The sequence below is a fragment of the Arabidopsis lyrata genome (assembly GCF_000004255.2).
Source record: "Arabidopsis lyrata subsp. lyrata unplaced genomic scaffold ARALYscaffold_36, whole genome shotgun sequence".
In the NCBI taxonomy this organism is placed as follows: domain Eukaryota; kingdom Viridiplantae; phylum Streptophyta; class Magnoliopsida; order Brassicales; family Brassicaceae; genus Arabidopsis; species Arabidopsis lyrata.
Window position 1 is genome coordinate 38,440 of NW_003302522.1, and position 10,894 is coordinate 49,333.

General features: G+C 45.5%; 1 pseudogene; it reads right to left on the reverse strand.

Annotated features, from left to right (window-relative positions):
* Positions 1-9,134: 9,134 nt before the first annotated feature.
* Positions 9,135-10,866, reverse strand: LOC110226740 (annotated as a pseudogene).
* Between the last annotated feature and the right edge of the window lie 28 nt (positions 10,867-10,894).

A 10,894-nucleotide genomic window follows, 5' to 3' on the forward strand; every position in this document is an offset into this window, starting at 1 on the left:
GTGAGAGCAAGATATGCTTCCATTCGTTCGTCACGAGCCGCGTATTCTCCATTGAATTGATTGGCCACAAGCTGGGAGTCGCAAAAGGCTCGCAGCTTGTTGATCTTAAGTCCCCTAGCCAGCTTAAGTCCTGCTATCAGTGCTTCGTACTCCGCCACGTTGTTAGTCGCGTCGAAATTTAGCCAAAAAGACTGCTCGAGAATCTCACCCTCTAGCGATGCTAAACGGATCCCGACGCCAGAACCTTGTTTTGAAGATGACCCGTCAACGTGGAGGATCCAAACGGCGTCGGGCGACTCTTCTCCGGCGTTCTCTGTTGGCAGCTCGATGATAAAATCGGCCAGGACTTGAGATTTCGCGCATGTTTTGTTCCTGTACTCGATGTCATACTCGCTGAATTCTACTGCCCATTTGGCCAGGCGTCCCGATTGGCTTGGACTGTGCAGGATAGTTCGGAGTGATACGGGCGCCATGACGACAATTAAGTGAGACTGGAAGTATGGCCGTAGCTTCCGAGCTGACATTACTACGGCGAGAGCGAGCTTTTCGGTTTGCGGATAGCGTGTTTCTACGTCGGTGAAAGTTTGCGAGACATAGAATATCGGCTTCTGCTCTCCTCTGTCTTCCCTGACTATGACTCCACTTATCGTTGTATCCGAGACTGCGATGTACAGGAATAATGGCTCGCCCGTGACTGGTTTTGCCAACACCGGTGGATTAGCCAGATACTTCTTCAGTTCCTGGAAAGCCTCTTCGTAGCGATCGGTCCATTCGTATTTCTTGTTTCCGTGTAGAATATCGTAGAAAGCCAGGCATTTATCAGTGGACCGCGAGATGAATCGGTTCAAGGCTGCGACTCTCCCGGTGAGACGTTGGACTTCGCGCTTGTTCTGTGGTGAGGGCATGTTCAGTAGAGCATCGATTTGCTTCGGGTTTGCTTCGATGCCTCGGTGAGTTACGAGATATCCCAAGAATTCACCCGACTTTACCGCGAAACGACATTTTGCCGGGTTGAGCTTCATGTTTTGCTTGTTGAGCTGGCGAAAACAGTCGCGTAGATGGGCTATGTGATCGTTTTCTTCAAGGGATTTGACTAGCATCTCGTCGATGTAAACTTCCATCGTTTTCCCGAGCTGCTCGGAGAACATCCTGTTGACGAGCCGTTGATACGTTGCGCTAGCGTTCTTGAGTCCGAAGGGCATGACTTTGTAGCAGTAGATACCTCGGTCTGTGATGAATGCTGTCTTCTCGCGATCGTCAGGGTGCATAAGAATCTGATTGTATCCTGCGAAGGCATCCATGAAAGATAGCAACTTGTTCCCTGCAGTTGCTTCCACTAAGCGATCGATGTGTGGGAGGGGAAAACTATCTTTAGGGCAAGCTTTGTTCAGGTCGGTGAAGTCGACGCAGACTCTCCACTTGCCGTTATTCTTTTTAACCACGACAGGATTCGCTAGCCAGTCTGGGTACCTTGATTCGGAGATCGAGCCGATCTTCAAGAGCTTTTCTACTTCGGCATTCACGGCATATGCGCGATCCCGACCCAGTTTCCTTCGCTTCTGCTTGATGGGCTTGAAAGTTGGGTCAACATTCAGCTCGTGGTAGATTACGTCGATGCTTACTCCAGGTAGATCTTCAGCTGACCAGGCGAATGTATTGATGTTCTCTTTAAGAAATGAGATGATCTCGGCCTTAATTTCTTCGGTTATGTCGCTGCCGATTTCCACGCATCGCTCAGGCCGTTCGTTGTCGAGGCTAATGGAGATTACAGGATCCGAGGTAGGCTTCTTCTCCTCGCGCGCCTCCTCGATCTGTAATTGCTATAACTGTTTTGATATAGCCTTCTCTTCGCTTCGGCCAAGTTTTGATTTCTTGTGGTCGGTCTCGGCCTTCGCTTCAGTGACCGGGTTTCGGAGCTTGTGTGCTGCCATGAAGCACATCCGTGAATTTTTCTGACTTCCCCAAATCGTTTTCACACCATTGGGGGTCGGGAATTTGACACAGAGATGATACGTTGATGCGACCGCTCGCATTAGATTTAGCCACGGCGTTCCCATTATGACGTTGTAGATGGTAGGTTGATCGGTGACTGAGAAGCTGACTATCTTTGTCACCCCGCCGGCTTGGACTGGTAATTGGATGGTTTGGAGCGTTTCGCGGAAGATCACGTCGATCATGCTGCCGGTGTCGACTAATACTCGGTAAATGTCATGGTCTCCGATCGCTAATGTGATGACGATTGGATCGTTATGAGGCATGTCGAGCCCGTTCGTCTCGCTTTCCTCGAATGTGATCACGTCGTTAGGTCGATCGAAGGGTCTTGTCCAATTGCTTGGTGTCTCGGCTTGGCGTTGATAAGCTTTGATTGCCGCTACGGTGTCAGGACAGTATGGCGATCCACCCATTATGGTGAGAACCTTCTGCCGCATACCATCTCGGTCCTCGTCTTCCGTCCCCCGGGTTCTTTTCTGAGACTCCTGGTTCCTTGGTTCGAGATCTCTTCCCGGGTTGGTCTGCTCGGGCTTTGGCTCTGGCTCGAGGTCCTTAAGCGTGACGTTCGTCCCGAGCTCTCCAGCTAAGAATTTAGTTGCTAACTTAGCGCCGAGGCTTCGGCATCTCGAGGTATGGTGGCCGAAAATTTTGTGGTGTTCGCAATATTCTTGGTCATTGCTCGGTGGTTGATCTCTTGTCCAGGTGAAGGATTCTCTTCCTCGTCCACGGCCTCGACCTTGGCCGTGTCCCGAGAAATTGTGCCCTTCGTGATGCGTATACGTCCCGTTCTCACGTGTTTTCATCTGGACTGGAGGCGTCGTTTGGGTTTTCTCGGCTCGGGGCGTCTGCTTTGTCAGCTCGTGCCTCTTTGCTAGCAGCGCCATCTCTTCTTCATGGGCGACGAAATCCGAGGCTCGGTGTAGTGCGTCGCGAATTGTTGTTGGTTTAGACAAGTTCAATTCTTTCCTGAATTCTGACTTGTACCAGAGAGCTTTCTTCAAAGCCGAAAGGGCGGCTACATCTGTGATTCCTTCGACCTTGGCTAGCGTCGATTTGAAAGTTGTGAGGAAATCTCTTAATGGCTCGGTGGGCTGTTGGGACAGAGACCATAGATCTGCGTCGGAGGTTCCGGGGTCGATGAGCACGGAGTATTGCTTGAGGAAAATTGTTGACAGCTCGTCGAAACTGTCAATCGAGTTTCGTTCCAATCTTGAAAACCACTCTAATGCGGGTCCCTTGAGGTGTTCCACGAATAGTAAGCATAGACCAGCATCCTTTTCCCCGGGCTTGAACCTGGCTCGGGCCACGGATATCACGAACGATTTGATGTGACACTTCGGGTCGGTTGATCCGTTGTAAGAGTCGATTTTGAACTTCCCCAGATTGGACATCGTCGTTTCGGAAATTATTTTGGTGAAAGGCATATTCCGAGATTCTTCCAAAATTCGGTCGATATTCGGTGCAGAGGATGAAACGCTATGTATCTGGGTTTTGACGAGCTTCATATCAGCTTACGCCTTGGCTAGGGAGGCTCGGATCTTGCTGAGCTCGTCTTCTCTTTCGGATTCTTCGGCCCACCTTATGTTTTCCTCAGTTTCTTCGTCGTTAGTGAGGTCGGTTCGCTCGACAGAGTTAGCTCCGGTTCGGGTACGTTCGCCTTGTGGATTATTCGGCTGGTCCGTTAGGTCTACTGCGTCTGGTTCGGTGGGATCATCTTGATTCTCGCGTTGGGCAGGATCGGCTCGGTTTGCGGCTCTGGTGTTGTCAGTTGGTGTCGCGAACGTGAGCCTTGTTGGGTTGATGCCAGGTAAGTCCCTCCGGGCTCGTAGCGGGCAAGTCTGGAAACGCGTGGTTTTGTGCTGCCCGCGGGATGCGATTTCTTCGATTTGTCGAGCCAAGGTCTTGTTAGCTTTCTCTTGGTCATCAGCTTTCTTCTGGAATTTAACCATCATATCCTTTAGTTCGGCTAGGGTCGCTGAGATTGCCGGATCGGCCTGAGGATTTTGAGGGTTCGGAAGATTAGGGTTCCCTCCTCCGGCTGGTGGTGTCTGACGACCTTCTTCGTTCATCGTCCTTTTCGGTAATTGAGTTCTGCGTCTTAGGGTAAGAGAATTCTAAAGTATTCCCCACAGACGGCGCCAAACTGTGGAAGTCGAAACTAACACAATCAAGATTTGTCTAGGGTTTTGTTTTTTAGGGATACGATAAGTGTGAATTCTCAAAGAACAACAGAAAACAATTGTAACCAAAGATGGTGTTCTCGATTTTATTGATGAAAAGAGTAGTTCTAATCGTACAAGAGTTTGATCGTAAAAGAAAAAGGTGTTTGTGCTGTGTGAGCTTTGTGTAGTATAAATTCTAGAGCGATATTGCCTCCCTTCTGTGAGAGCCTTGAGTCTCTTTATATAGGGGTGATAAACCGCCTCTCCAGCGATATTCTCGGAAGATTTCCATTTATCTTGAAGTCGGCGCAGAATATCGCGGATTTGGCTAATTTCCTTATTCTTCGGAGTTTTCGGAAGATTTCCCGATTTGAGTTGATCTTCGAAGATTCTTTTTTTATCATTTCCGGGTATATCGGAAATGATCCTTCTTTTCGGAAATGATGCCTTGCTTGGAAATGGTACTTTGAGGGTAAATATTTCACTAAGTCTTCGCTTCAAGTGGTTGATGATCTCGCCTCGGGTGACTTACGGTCTCGCCTCGGGTGATTCAGAGACTTCCTGGTGTTCGGCTCGGATAAACAATGTGACATTATGCCCGAACTGAAATATTTGCCGGGCTCGGGTATTCGTAGGAGAAACGGGCTTAGGAACCCGAACCATGGATGGGTTCGGTCGTTCAAACGTCAAAAAGAATCGGTTCGGTTGACCGAATCGTGAACGGGCTCGGTTGTCCGAGTCGGGCTCGGGTATTGGATTGACGGGCTCGAGTACCCAAGTTGGTTGGTAGTCCCGAACCGGCAGTGAGGATGCCCGAACCGATTCGTGCATGATCCCGAGCTGTTTGGTCAGAGTTCCCCGAGCTGATTTAGTGATAGGTCCCGAGGCGTTGTCATAGCTCGGGCTTAAAGCGGGTGGAATCCAACCCCAACAGATACTTATAATAAAATAACTTGAATTCCGAGAAACGAGTGGTGTAGGACCTTCTATGTGACAGATCCAAGTGGATCCTACCGAGAATGTGTGGGATCCGACCCCAACAATTAGCCCCCCAAGTCTTGCGAGCTGAGTGCTCGGCTTGGAAGACTTAAGTAAATAGTAATTAATGAAAAGAGATCTTTAACATTCTGGAATTTTTCCATGTTTTACGATGTTACGCCGATCTCAGATTATCAAATTATTTGATTTCCCTGACAACCGTCATTAATATTTTCTTAATTTTATATTAATACTGCGGGGAAACTATCCCGCTTCCCAATATTCTCGAGGCGGTCTTCCATCATACTTTAGGGTTCTAAGAGGTAATATTACTTTTCCATCTTATCTTCTTTACCTAGAAAACTATCATTCTTATTACATAAGTCGTTGTTTTCTTTCGGTAGAAACCCCTTTCGTAAAATGTCAAACCTCCCTTCCGAATTTCGCGAATATGAAGCTGATGATCTCGAAGCTCTCATGGGTGAGGGAACCGAACCTTATACCCAAACTGGAGGCGGGTTTGATCTTCACCCTCAGAGTCAATCTTCTGTTGATTCTCTTAACGATCTCTGTTGCTTATGTCACATTCCCTCCGAAATGGAGATGGTGGTCCCGAAGCCTTACGAGTCTCCGGAGTCGGGGCGAGAGGGTTATTGTTGCGCCTATGAAATTTATTTCAAAAGTGCGGCTTGTTCCTTCCCCTTCCTGAGATACTTCTTACTTACCTCAACCATCTGGGAATTGCCTTCTCTCAGATGTCGCCCAACATGCTCCGGTATCTTATGTGTACCTTCACTGTTGCAGCGGAGGCGGGCTACTCGCTGGGGCTCAGTGAGCTCTTGGAATTATTCCAGGCTCGTGAATCCCGAACTTCTGGGTATTATGCCCTTTATCCGATCGCAGATCGGAACCTTATCGATGGCCTGCCTTTAAAAGACAATGCCTGGAGGAAATTTTGGTTCTTCTTCCGTATAAATAGTTTTTCCGTTCTGAGTTCTTCCGAACTCCTTCGAATTCACTGGTCATCGAACTTGGGTTGAAAGTAGGACTTAACTGAATAAGTTTCTGCAGCTATTTCGAACTGCGTTAACACTATCTCGTTTTTCCGCAAGTCCCCAAATTCGGCCAATTCCCTCTGTCGATTTTTTAAACTTTTACCGGACCGTCCAAGAGAGGCCAGATAATTGGAATTCTTTTACTTTGGAGAGAATTCACGGTGGCGGAAATTCTGTCAAAATGGGCCTCACTCACCCCGTTGACCCTCCTCTTGCTGAAATTGATCTCTCGAGTCTGAATGCCCGAGATAGGAGAAAGATAGGAAAAGCAGACAAGAAAGTCAAAGATCAGATTTCCCAGATCGGAAGAAACAAGAAAAATGCATCTTCCGCCGGAGATGACAAAATCTACCGGAAAACTCTTTTAGTTGATGACGGGTCCGTTGAGGGCTCAAAGTCAATGGCGGTTGCCATAAACAATGCTCCTTCCTCCACCCCAGCAGCAGACAACACGATCGCTACTACTGCTAAAGAAGAAGGTCTCATAGGAGATTCTTCTTTCATGCATGAAGAAGAGGAAGGCTGAGGTACTCGAACCCCCGCTCCTGGGACGACCCAAGAGCACAAGGAAGGACAGAACCAATCTTTCAAAACTACCAATTCCTGAATCTGATGAAGCTCAGGATGTAAACCCTTATTCAGGATTTGTTATTAGGGAACAGCTGAGTTCAGGGATGCTACCCCCTAGAGGTCCCCGAGGTAATACCTCTAGAGTTCGATCGTCCCCTAGCTCAGGACTTGTTACCAGAGCCTCATCTCAATCAGGTAACCTTCAATTAACATTTTATTACTGGAAATTAACCGACCCTTTAGGAAGCTCAGTACTCACATAAATATCTCTATTTCAGATAAAGAAACTTCCGTCCTTTGGGCACTGGAGGGATGACATCAAGAAGATGTATATCAGTCATTTATTCCACTCCTCCCAGGTTTGACTATTCGAATTTGTAAACATTTGATTTTGAATCTCCTTTTTCTTATCGGGTCTCATTTTATCAGGCAACCCTGGATGTGAACAGCATCATCAACCATTACGAAGAGGAGCTTACCAAAGTTTCCAAGAGAGCTGCTATTGCTGAAGGAGAGATTGAGAAACTCCAGTCTTCCAACCAACTTGCAAAGGAGACGCCTTGTCTCGACTCGGCTCGTCAGAAAGAAATCGAGCAACTCGAAAGATCTGTGCCTTTTGATTGACTGAAAACCCATAGCGGTTTGGATTGCTGCTGATTTCTTGTGCCTTTTGATTGATCTGATCGAATCTCGGCATAATTTGGATCCTCCCATTATAACATCAATCCTTTTCTTAGGAGTGTTCGGAGTTCCAGGCCCATTGGGCTTATGTTTCTTTTCAGGAGGATTAGAATCTTCGGAATCTTCTTTTTCTTTGTGATAAGATTCCACGAACTCCTCGATATTGAAAGTAGGGAGCTCTCCAGCTGCCCACAGTTCGGTGCGGTGCTTTTTGAGTACGCTACAATCTTTGGTGGAGTGCCCATTTACTTTGTGAATATCGCAATAGGCACTTTCATCTCTAACCCAAGTATTAGGAGATTTGTATCTTCCTTTACTTGGGAAGGGTTTTCCTAAAGCATTAGTAGCAGGATTGATTCCGAACCATTTTTGATCTTTTGGTTCGAATTTTTTCGTTGGATTTCCAATGACCAATTTAGCTGGCCGATGCTTTTTAGCGAGGCTGAGCTTTTCTTCTTCTGCCTCCATCCAATTGCTAGCTCGGAGTAAAGCATCTTGGATGGTACTTGGACGATTGACGATGATTTCTTCCCGAAATCGGGATTCATTCTAGAGTCCATTCCTTAAAGAAAACAGGGCAGCAGTGTGCGATACCCCAAGAATTTTAGCTATCACTTCTTTGAATTTAGTGATATATTTACGAAGTGGTTCATTCTGACCTTGGGTTAGATTCCAAAGATCTGCATCAGAAGTTGCCTTTTCCATGAACATGGAATATTGTTTTAGGAATGCAGAAGACAATTCCTTAAAACTATCAATAGTTCCAGGCTCCAACTGAGTGAACCATAGCAGGGCTGATCCGGATAGATTCTCGAAAAATAGTTTGCAATATCCGGCATCTTTCTCGCCTGGTTCCAGATCAATTCTGCCTGCACCGATCTGAAAAGCAGCGAGGTGATTTTTAGGATCTCCTTTACCATCATAAGTTGGTAACTTAAGCTTTCGAGAATCCTTGATCCAAAGGATCGACATTCTCGAGGTGAACGGTGTTCGACGAGCTTCTTCGATTACTCGATCGATCTCAGACGTCGAACTGGTCGCCTGATGAAATTTTGATTTCATTTCATCAAGCTCTTGACGAACCTTGACGAAATCATCTGAGAAGGTGACATTGGGATCTTTGATGCAAGAATTGGAGCTAATCCAACTTTAGATCACTTGATGATCAAGAGTTCCAAGCTTGCCACGCGGAAGGTGGGATGATGAAGGTGGTGATCTGACACGCTGGCGATCGCTTCTCTCGTGTGGGATCAATTCAAGGGGAATTAATGGATAAAAGGGTGATTGACTCGCTCAATCAGTGGGGTAATCGACTCACTCGATTAATGGACGAATGAAGGATGTTGAATCACTCAACAAACTTAATCCGCAGAATCCTGAAGTGCTTGGTGACTCACTCACAAAGAACTACAGAACAATGACAAAGACTCAAACTTTGACAAGTAGAAAACGTTTCTATTACTTTAAAATGATCAAGGGTGATTTACAATGAGAATAATGATCAGCTTATATAGGCTGAGTACAAACGTTCTAAAAGCTAAACAAAGAAACAAATCGCAACATTAAAGAAAATATGGTCGTTAGGCCATTAAATGTAAAATCGGTCCAAATAAGGCAAATGAGGTGTGCCTTGTATCTTGTCAACTTGGGGAGGAAGTTGTGACGTCTTGGAAGCTTCTGGAAGGTCTCAAGATTCTCACACAAGCGCACAAACAAAGAAGGAAAGACTTGTTGCAAGTTGATCTCCTTCGGCTCCATGTATGGCAAGTAGTAACTCCGAGGGATCTTGTGTGGTAAGGTGTACCAAAATTCGTGTAGTACATGTCTTGTGTGGTCTATATGTTCTCCTTGTTTCCATATGTAGCTTTGAGGTGCGTCCAAGTGTAGAATAAGGAAGATTTCCTTGTTTGGCTTTATTTGGCGCAGTACTTCAGAAAGTAGTTCAGCGAGTAGTTCAGCAATAAGTGCAGCCGGTCTGTCAGCAAGTACATCAGCTATATGTACTTGTAACATCTTCGAATCAATTTATTGGTAAATGATTCCTTGATGACTTGATGTTGCCTCGTTAAAAACCTTTCTAGGTAAACCCATTGGGACAAACCCTAGATAAAGGAAAAAGAGTGCAACGGTCAAATTCCCACAACATGGTGATTCGGCTCGCTGGTCTGTGATTCCTCTTGAACCATCATTAGTCTTCTCATGATTAATTTGATGGTGAATAATTAACCCTAGGCCTTGTGCTTGATTAGGACTCCATTTGGGTAAGAATCCTGTAAAATACTCCATATCAACCGGTTTGATACATGTAGCCGCTGGTTTGATATGTTCACGATTTGGTTTGATTTGGATGTCCGCATCATACCCTATCCCTTGAAAAAGTTTCGACCTCGAAACTGTACAATCTGCACCAAGAGAAAGCAAGTTAGCTTTCATTCGATTTTGGGAGGCTAGGGTCTTACCTTGGTAGGGTGGCGGTTTGATGATGCATGGTGCATCCGGTGGCTCTCCTTTGAGCAAGAAAGATAGGATCACTCCTATGTTTTGATCTGGTGCTTTGAGTTATCGTGTTGCTTGCTTAACTCCTCCTCGGGTTTGGACTTGAGCTTTAAAATCAGGCGGTTCCTCTTTGATTAAGCAAGAGTTTGAGACTCTTCTAGTCTCCATGATAGATGATGTTAGCATCAATGGTGCTGGTTCACTCTCTTTTTGAATTTGGTCGGTGACTTTCCTCACTTCCGGTGAATCACCTTTATGTTCCGTGTGTTCTTTGTTGGTACCTGCATGTTCATCACACTTTGGACAAGAAAAAAGTGCATTAAAACAGTCATGGGATCAATATAAATAGGTAAAACAATTTTGGTTTGAACCATTTCTTTTCCACAAAGTGATTCAGAAAGTATGTCACAAAGTAGATCAGCTACTTGATATGTCCTAAGACAAGAAATTAGTTCCATAGATTTATTTAAAAGATCTACTATTTTCTCACACTCTTTAAGGATTAACAAGTTTATTATCACATCATTCGAATCGCTAGAAACAACTAGAAGTAATAGTTTACTTACCTGACTTAGATCCTCGGTGAGTGTATCTTTCGAAATCAACTTGGTTTGTTGATTTGATGGCTGGTCCGGTGGTTCTTCTTGCAGCAGGATGTTGTTGGTAACAATTTCATTCTCTTTAGTGACAGATTTGCATATCAAAAGCTCTTGATATTGCTGTACAACATCATTCGTTGTTGATCCCTCTTTTGGATCCACATGTGTCTCCTTATTACCTACATGTGTCTCAATACTTTTGGCACAAGACAAATGTATTAAGGCAGTCAAGGGACATTCATAAACATAATGAAATAAGTTACTTTGAACCTTTTCATGTGTTAGACCAGAATCAACTTCTTGTTTGCTTTGATCCGAGAGTAACCGTAACATTGTTGTGGCTTCTCTTTGATCTTCGCAA